Below are 8543 nucleotides of genomic sequence, written 5' to 3' on the forward strand. Positions count from 1 at the left end.
TTTTTTTTTTTGGTGGAAACAGTGTGGTGGGGAGTGGAAGTAGAGGCTCTCAATTTTGCTCAGGTTGGTCTTGAACTCCTGGGCCTCAAGCGTTCTTCCTCCACCTCCGAAGTAGCTGGAAGAACAGGTACACACACACCACCATGCCCAGCTAATTATATTTTGTAGAGAAGAGATCTCTCTATGTTGCCCAGACTGGCCTTCAACTCCAGGCCTCGAGCATTCCTCCCACCTCGCCTCCCAAAGTACTGGAATTGCCGGCATGAACCACACTGCCCGGCCTACTTCAATTATGATTTATTTTATTTTATTTATTTATTTGTTTGTTTGTTTATTAGACAGAGTCTCGGTCCGTTGCCCAGGCTGGAGTGCAATGGTGTGATCTCTGCTCACCACAACCTCTGCCCTCCCAGGTTCAAGCGATTCTCCTGCCTCAACCTCCGGAGTAGCTGGGATTACTGGCGCGCGCCACCACACCCGGCTATTTTTTGTATTTTTAGTAGAAACGGGGTTTCATTATGTTAGCCAGACTCGTCTGGAACTCCTGACCTCGTGATCCGCCCGCTTCGGCCTCCCAAAGTGCTGGGATTACAAGCGTGAGACACTGCCCGCCTGGCCTCCGATTTTTAAAACAGCCTGGAGAGCAGGTCTTGCAGTCACCACCACCCTCGTTCAGTTCATTCCGCTACATTTCTTGTTTCAGAGGTGCCATTGTGGGGTTGGTCCATGTCTACTCCCCTTCTCCCACTCACATATACAATTATAGGTGTGTGGAAGCATGGCCAGCATCTCCAGTGGGAATTAAAAATGGTTAAAAAAAAAAAAAAAAAGCCCGGGTGCGGTGGTTCACGCATGTAATCCTAGCACTTTGGGAGGCAGAGGTGGGCAGATTACTTGAGGTCAGGAGTTTAAAACCAGCCTGGCCAACATGGTGAAAATAGGAAAAAAATTAGCTGAGCGTGGTGGCGGGTGCTGTAATCCCAGCTACTTGGGAGGCTGAGGCAGGAAAATCACTTGAACCCAGGAGGTGGAGGTTGCAGTTAGCGGAGGTCAAGCTACTGCCCTCCAGCTTGGGCGACAGAGCCAGACTTCGTCTGGGAAAAACAAAACAAAACAAATAAACAAAAAACCAGGCTGGCCGCGGTGGTTCACGCCTGTAATCCCAGCACTTTGGGAGGCCAAGGTGCACAGATCACCTGAGGTCAGGAGTTCAAGACCTGCCTGGTCAATATGGTGAAACCTCATCTCTGCTAAAAATACAAAAAGTAGCCAAGTTTGGTGATGTGCGCCCGTCATTCCAGCTACTCCAGAGGCTGAGGCAGGAGAATTGCTTAAACCTGGGAGGCGGAGGTTGCAGTGAGCAGAGATGGGGCCACAGCACTGCAGCCTGGGCGATGGAGTGAGAACTTGTCTCCAAACAAAGAAACCCCGGCGAATATAGTAGTGTAGCGCAGTCGGAGTGTTTCAACAGTTCCATGCGCCCTTGAACTGTCTTCAAAAGTTTATTTCACTTTCTCCTTGCGGTGCGGTGCGTGTTGACCATCCACTGTATAATGCAAGTATAATGTAGTCTTAGAAGTTTATAACCCGCCTTGGGCTGCGTCCCTAAGCAACTGAACCCCCAGGGAAAACTCTGCCCATTGCCCCAGGACCTATGTAACTCCCACTCCCCGGAGCTGGGGCAGATGGCCCCGCAGGAGGGATCAGGGATGGGGTCTACTGGACCCCAGGTATCAGGTCCTCCGTGGGGCAGGAATCCGGGCTGGGGACCTTCCTGGTCCACCTAGGGAATCGTAAGTTTCACTGGGCTACTACGCTTTGTTTGACTCAGCGGTGCCAAGTCTGGCCTGAGGGTCTAATTTAAGGTCTGTTCTGGGAGGGGAGGGCGTAGAGGGCGGGCAGCGCGCGCCTTCTACAGAGGTGCGAGAAGGGGACCTGGAAGACTACGAGGGACGGAAGAGACCTGACTGCACTGTGTCCGGGAAGAGGCAGCCTCCGGGTGCTGATGGACTTGAGGGCTGTGGGAGGGGAAGCCGAGGGGGCCGCTGCTCCGTGGGCCGCGCAGGAGAGCAGCGAAAGTCAGGAGTGGCCGGTGGCACCCGCGCCCCCGTCTTTTCCCCACGAGGGCACTGGACACTCGCGGGGACGCAGGAGCCGCCAGAGCCCAGGATCCGCACACTGGAATCCTGGGAGGCCCCGGGAAGAGGCCGGAGGGAAGCGACGCGATGCCGGATCCCCTGGGCCAGATGGAAGGGCTGAGGGCGCAGGAGCTGTGATGGTATACTTATAAATGCCAAGGTTTTAGTTAACGAACTGGGGTTGTTTCAGGGAAGGTGGGGGTGGGTCGGAGGGAGCAGATTATTCCAAATATACTTTTTTTTTTTTTTTTTGAGGCGGAGTCTAGCTCTGTGGCCCAGGCTGGAGTGCAATGGCACGATCTCGGCTCACTGTACCTCCGCCTCCTGGGTTCAAGCGATTCTCCTGCGTCCCGAGTAGTTGGGATTACAGGCGCCCGCCACCACGCCTGGCTAATTTTTATATTTTTAGTAGAGATGGGGATTCACCATGTTGGCCAGGCTGGTCTCGAACTCCTGGCCTCAGGTGATCTGCCTAGCCTTGGCCACCCAAGGTGCTGGGATTACAGGAGTAAACCACCGCGCCCGGCCTGAACATAGTACACTTTGGTTGATCGGACTCACGTGCAAATTCTTAGTGTTTCCCATGCAGAGGGCTGGGGAGAAGACAATCCGAATCCCTCACAACCCCGCCCCAGCCTTCTCGCTAAACTGCGCTTTCTCATTTTCCACTGTGGCTTCCCATACGTTTCTCCTTAGGAGACTCCATAGCCTGAGGGAGGTGAATTTTCCCTAATGAGAAGAGGATTATTTCCGAATCCCGTGGTGGCATCTGTTTCTATGCTGTTTTGTTTACTTTTACACTTCCCTCCGAATAGCTGCATTACAAAAGGGAAAGAACTCTTGGTCAATCCCAAACCATAATAAAAGGATAGTAAAAAAAAACTATACTGGTCGCTACACTTGACAACTGCTGAAATAGGGTCCATCTAAAGCACAAAAATCTTACACTTCCAAGACCTCGTGGCGCAACGGTAGCGCGTCTGACTCCAGATCAGAAGGTTGCGTGTTCAAATCACGTCGGGGTCAAACATATGAGCATCCCTTTCTTTAGCCACCAGGAGTTATATAGACGTCTTGCCGCTAACTCTCAACCTTGGACACTGTATTTTCTGTTCTTTATCCCTAAAGATTTCTTTGCGTAGGTACTTCAGCAGTGGACCAGCACCTTAGCTAAAGTGTGAGGAAAAATTCAGAGCCAATATTTAGGTCGTGCTGTTCACATCTGTAGCAGGATTTATCGGGACTGTGCTTCAGATAGTACATTCACAGGACTTCAGATAGAACCTTAAAACAGTGCAGGAGCACTTTTGGGAGGCTGAGGCGGGCGGATTGCTTGAGCCCAGGAGTTCAAGACGAGCCTGAGCAACGTAGCAAAACTGTCTCTCAAAAAAGCAAAACGAAACAACAAAAACAAAAACGACAATGCCAGTTGTGGTGGCACATACCTGTAGTCGCAGCTGTTGCTTAGGAGACTGAGGCGGGAGGATCCCTTGAGTGCGGGAGGTCAAGACTATAGTGAGCTATCATTGTGCCACTACACTCCAACCTGGGTGACAAGGTGAGACGCTGTCTCTAACTGAAAAAATAAAACGGTTCAGAGCTCAGGAAATAGTTGCCTTCCCAATCCAAAAACTACCCGCCCACCCTGGGGGGGGCTGCTGTCCTTGGAAAAGCGTTGGTGGTGCAGCCTGATCTCCAGCATTTGAAGTTCAAGCGCCACTAGGACAAAACTTTATTCAAAATAAACGAGGAGGAAGTCAATAGTCTTCCCCGAGCGGCTCCTACAGTACTGCGCTGGCCTCACCTGTCATCCGGCTCCCTCCCCACGTTCGTATTCCTGGAACGACCTGCTGGACTGAGTTCCTTGTCCTCTGCCTAGAGGTGGCCAGGCCTGACCTCACTGCTTTCCCTCTGTTCAAATGTCTCGAACCTGGAGCACTGAGTGTTCCCATTCTCTGTTAAAGCAAACAGGAGTCAGGCGGGATGGCTCATGCCTGTAATCCCAGAACTTTGGGAGTCCGAGATGGGATGATCGCTTGAGCCCAAGAGTTTGAGACCAGTCTGGGCAACACAGCAAGACCCCATCTCTTGTATTTTTAATTAATTAATTAATTAATTAAAGGATAGTAAAAAAACTATACTGGTCACTACACCTGACAACTGCTGAAATAGGGTCCATCTAAAGCACAAAAAACTTACATTTCCAAGACCTTGTGGCACAATGGTAGTGCATCTGACTCCAGATCAGAAGGTTTGCGTGTTCAAATCATGTCAGGGTCACAGCTGTCTCCCAGGCGGGAGTACAATGACACAATCTATTTACAGAGTCTCACTCTGTTGCCCAGGGTGGAGTACAATGGCACAGTTTATTTATTTATTTATTTGTGAGACAGAGTCTCACTCTGTCTCCCAGGCTGGAGGACAATGGCACAATTTTGGCTCACTGCAGACTCCGCCTCCTGGGTTCAAGCGATTCTCCTGCCTCAGCCTCCTGAGTAGCTAGGATTACATACTGCTGCCACCATGCCTGGCTAATTTTTGTATTTTACTTGAGATGGGGTTTCACCGTGTTGACCAGGCTGGTCTCAAACTCCTGATCTCAAGTAATCTGCCTGCCTTGACCTCCCAAAGTGCTGGAATTACAGGCGTGAGCCACTGTGCTCCACCAACACACATATGTTTATTGCAACACTATTTACAATAGCAAAGACATGGAACCGGCCGGGCGCCGGGCGCGGTGGCTCAAGCCTGTAATCCTGGCACTTTGGGAGGCCGAGAAGGGCGGATCACGAGGTCCGAAGATCGAGACCATCCTGGCTAACACGGTGAAACCCCGTCTCTACTAAAAAATACAAAAAACTAGCCGGGCGTGGTGGCGGGCGCCTGTAGTCCCAGCTAGTCGGGAGGCTGAGGCAGGAGAATGGCCTAAACCCGGGAGGCGGAGCTTGCAGTGAGCTGAGATCCAGCCACTGCACTCCAGCCCGGGCGACAGAGCGAGACTCCACCTCAAAAAAATAAAATAAAATAAAATAAAATACAATAAAAGACATGGAACCAATCCAAATGCCCATCAATGGTATACTGAATGAAGAAAATGTGGTACATACACATCATGGAATACTAAGCAGCCATTAAAAGGAATGAGATCCTGTCCTTTGCAGGGACATGGATGAAGCTGGATGTCATCAGCCTCAGCAAACTAACACAGGAACAGAAAACCAAACACAGCATGTTCTCATTCACAAATGGGAGTTGAATACTGAGAACGCATGGACACAGAGAGGGTAACAACACACACCTGGGCCTGTTGGGGAGTGCCGGGTACCGGTAGGGAACTTAGAGCACGGGTCAATAGGTGCAGCAAACCACCATGGCACATGTAACAAACCTGCACGTTCTGCAGATGTGTCCTGTTTTTTTTTTTTTTTTTTGAGACGGAGTCTAGCTCTGTCGCCCAGGCTGGAGTGCAGTGGCTGGCCGGATCTCAGCTCACTGCAAGCTCCGCCTCCTGGGTTTATGCCATTCTCCTGCCTCAGCCTCCGGAGTAGCTGGGACTACAGGCGCCCACCACCTCACCCGGCTAGTTTTTTTTTTTTGTATTTTTTAGTAGAGACGGGGTTTCACTGTGTTAGCTAGGATGGTCTCGATCTCCTGACCTCGTGATCCACCCGTCTCGGCCTCCCAAAGTGCTGGGATTACAGGCTTGAGCCACCGCGCCCGGCCTGTTTTGTTGTTTTAGAAGAAGTAAAAAACAAACAAACTTGGGAGGCCTGAGGCAGGCGGATCACTTGAGGTCAGGAGTTCAAGACCAGCCTGGCCAACATGGTGAAACCCCATCTCTACTAAAAACACACACAAAAAGGTAGCCGGGCATGGTGGCGGGCGCCTGTAGCCCCAGCTACTGAGGACGCTGAGGCAAGAGAATGGCGTGAACCCGGGAGGTGGAGCTTGCAGTGAGCCGAGATCGTGCCACTGCACTCCAGCCTGGTCAACAAAGCCAGACTCCGTCTCAAAAAAAAAAAAGGAAAAATTAACTCCTTACTCACATTAAAATTGTATTTGGGGGTAATTTACATAAGCCACACAATTATCCCTTTAATTAAAATCTAATTTTTTTTTTTTTTTTTTTATTTAGAAGGGGTCTTGCCCTTTCGCCCCGGCCGGAGTGCAGTGGCGGGATCTTGGCTCACTGCAAGCTCCGCCTCCCGAGTTCAAGTGATTCTCCTGCCTCAGCCTCCCGAGTAGCTAGGACTACAGGCGCGCGCCACCATGCCCTGCTAATTTCTTTGTATTTTTAGTAGAATCGGGGTTTCACCATGTTGGCCAGGATGGTCTCAGTCTCTTGACCTCGTGATCCGCCCGCCTCTGCCTCCCAAAGTGCTGGGATTACAGGCGTGAGCCACCGCGCCTGGCCCATTTTTCTTCCTTCCTCTGATAACCTTTCTCCCCTCCACAAACACACAGCCAAAGAAACGAATTGTGTCGGTCCTGAATCATAGAATAATTGCAAATTATGTTGTGATTAACAGGAGGGGCGGGGCCCTGTCCGTCACGTGACTCTCCGGGTGCTGTCTGCGGCCGTTGATTGGTCTGGGCGGGAGGGCGGCCGTCGATTGGTTCGGGCCCACTCGCGCGGGCGCCACTCTCTTTGTCTGACAAGAGAGTCGCGAAGCCTCCGCGGTCCTAGAGGGGCCGCTGCTGGGGACACTTCGCTCGGCGAGCGCAGGTGGAGCCAGCGAGAGCCTCTGAGGCTGCCAGGGTGGTTGTGCCCGTTGCTCGGGCAAGGGGTGGTTCGCCGAGGGGCAAGAACCAGACAGACCCCGGGTCGGGCCTGGGAACCCCGAGAGGAGAGCCCAGCCCCGCGGCCGCACCTGGTGGAGGCGGCGCGGCGGAGATTCGGAGGCATCAGCAGGTTTGGGGAGAAGGAAGCGAGTGTTGTGGGGGGCGTGGGTGCTTGGGGGAGGCCACTGCGGAGACCCCCGGCTCTCAGGGGACGCTCCCGGGCCTGTGCGGCAGCTCTCGGGACCCGTGGCACCGGCTTTTGAGTATTTTCGGCTGTGTCAAGTCTTCAGCAGCGAGAGGAGCAAAGTCCGAAGAATGAATGGCTGGTGAACGCCGGGGCTTGGTTTTGTTAGACTGGGAGATGAGGCGTGGTTGTTAGTGGAAGGTGTTCACGTGATTGTGAAGAAGCAGCATTTAGGAATTTCTCAAAAGTTAACAATCCCGTCCAGTTAAAGTTTTGAGTTTATTGTGCAGGCAGCGGAACAGCTGGCAGATTGTTCCAATGGCAGCTTAGAAAGCTAAATGAGGAAGTGCAGTGATCTTGATTGTAATTGGCCATTATCAACTTGCATTCCTTCTAGGGTAAGTCGAGCTAGATCAGCCTTGCATCTGTGGCTGATTGGTTCCGTTTATCATGCGGACGAGAAAAAAACCTTCCTTCCTGGTCAGCGCACACTTTTCAGGGAAATAAGGAATTGTTGTTGCTGTTGTTGTTTTTGAAACGATATGTCACTTTGTTGCCGAAGCTGGAGTACAGTGGCCCCATCTCGACTCACTGCAACCTCCAACTCCCGGGTTCAAGCGATTCTCCTGCCTCAGCCTCCCAAGTAGCTGGGACTACAGGCACGCGCCACCATGCCTGGCTAATTTTTGTATTTTTAGTAGAGATGGGGTTTCACTATGTTGGCCAGGGTGGTCTTGAACTCCTGACCTCGTGATCCGCCCGCCTCGGCCTCCCAAAGTGCCGGGATTTACAGGCGTGAGCCACCGCGCCAGGCCTGTTGTTTTTAAGAGAGACAGGGTCTCGCAGTGTCACCCAGGGTGGAGTGTAGTGGTGCCATCATAGCTCACTGCAGTCTCCAACTCCTGAACTCAAGGGAGAAATCAGTGTATTTTAGATGCCTTATGTGGCTGTGCGTGGTTGGCCTAGGGCTGTACCCAAAACATGGCTTCCATTTAATTTTTCATTAGCAAGTCTGACATCCAGATGCACAGCCTTCACAAACAGATATTCAATAAATACAGTGCAGGGTTGTCCAATCTCTTGGCTTCCCTGGGCCACATTGGAAGAAGAATGGTCTTGGGCTACACATAAAATACACAAACACTAAAAATAGCTGATGAGCAAAAAAAAAAAAAAAAAAAAAAATCGCAAAAAAATCTCGTCACGTTTTAATACAGTTTACGAATTTGTGTTGGATTGGATTCAAAGTCGTCCTGCCACATGCAGCCCACAGGCTGAGGGTTGGATAAGTTTGGTATGGAGAATGAAAGGGATGAGGCCAAGCCGGGCGCGGTGGCTCAAGCCTGTAATCCCAGCACTTTGGGAGGCTGAGACGGGCGGATCACGAGGTCAGGAGATCGAGACCATCCTGGCTAACACGGTGAAACCCCGTGTCTACT

General features: G+C 51.6%; 2 non-coding genes across 2 annotated transcripts; both read left to right on the plus strand.

Annotated features, from left to right (window-relative positions):
* The first annotated feature begins 3092 nt into the window (after positions 1-3092).
* Positions 3093-3164, plus strand: TRNAW-CCA. The gene has a single exon. It is a non-coding gene; the product is annotated as a tRNA-Trp (tRNA).
* Positions 3165-4345: 1181 nt separating this feature from the next.
* On the plus strand, positions 4346-4418 carry TRNAW-CCA. The gene has a single exon. It is a non-coding gene; the product is annotated as a tRNA-Trp (tRNA).
* The last annotated feature ends 4125 nt before the right edge of the window (positions 4419-8543 follow it).

This window comes from Piliocolobus tephrosceles, unplaced genomic scaffold (assembly GCF_002776525.5).
Source record: "Piliocolobus tephrosceles isolate RC106 unplaced genomic scaffold, ASM277652v3 unscaffolded_16091, whole genome shotgun sequence".
In the NCBI taxonomy this organism is placed as follows: Eukaryota; Metazoa; Chordata; class Mammalia; order Primates; family Cercopithecidae; genus Piliocolobus; species Piliocolobus tephrosceles.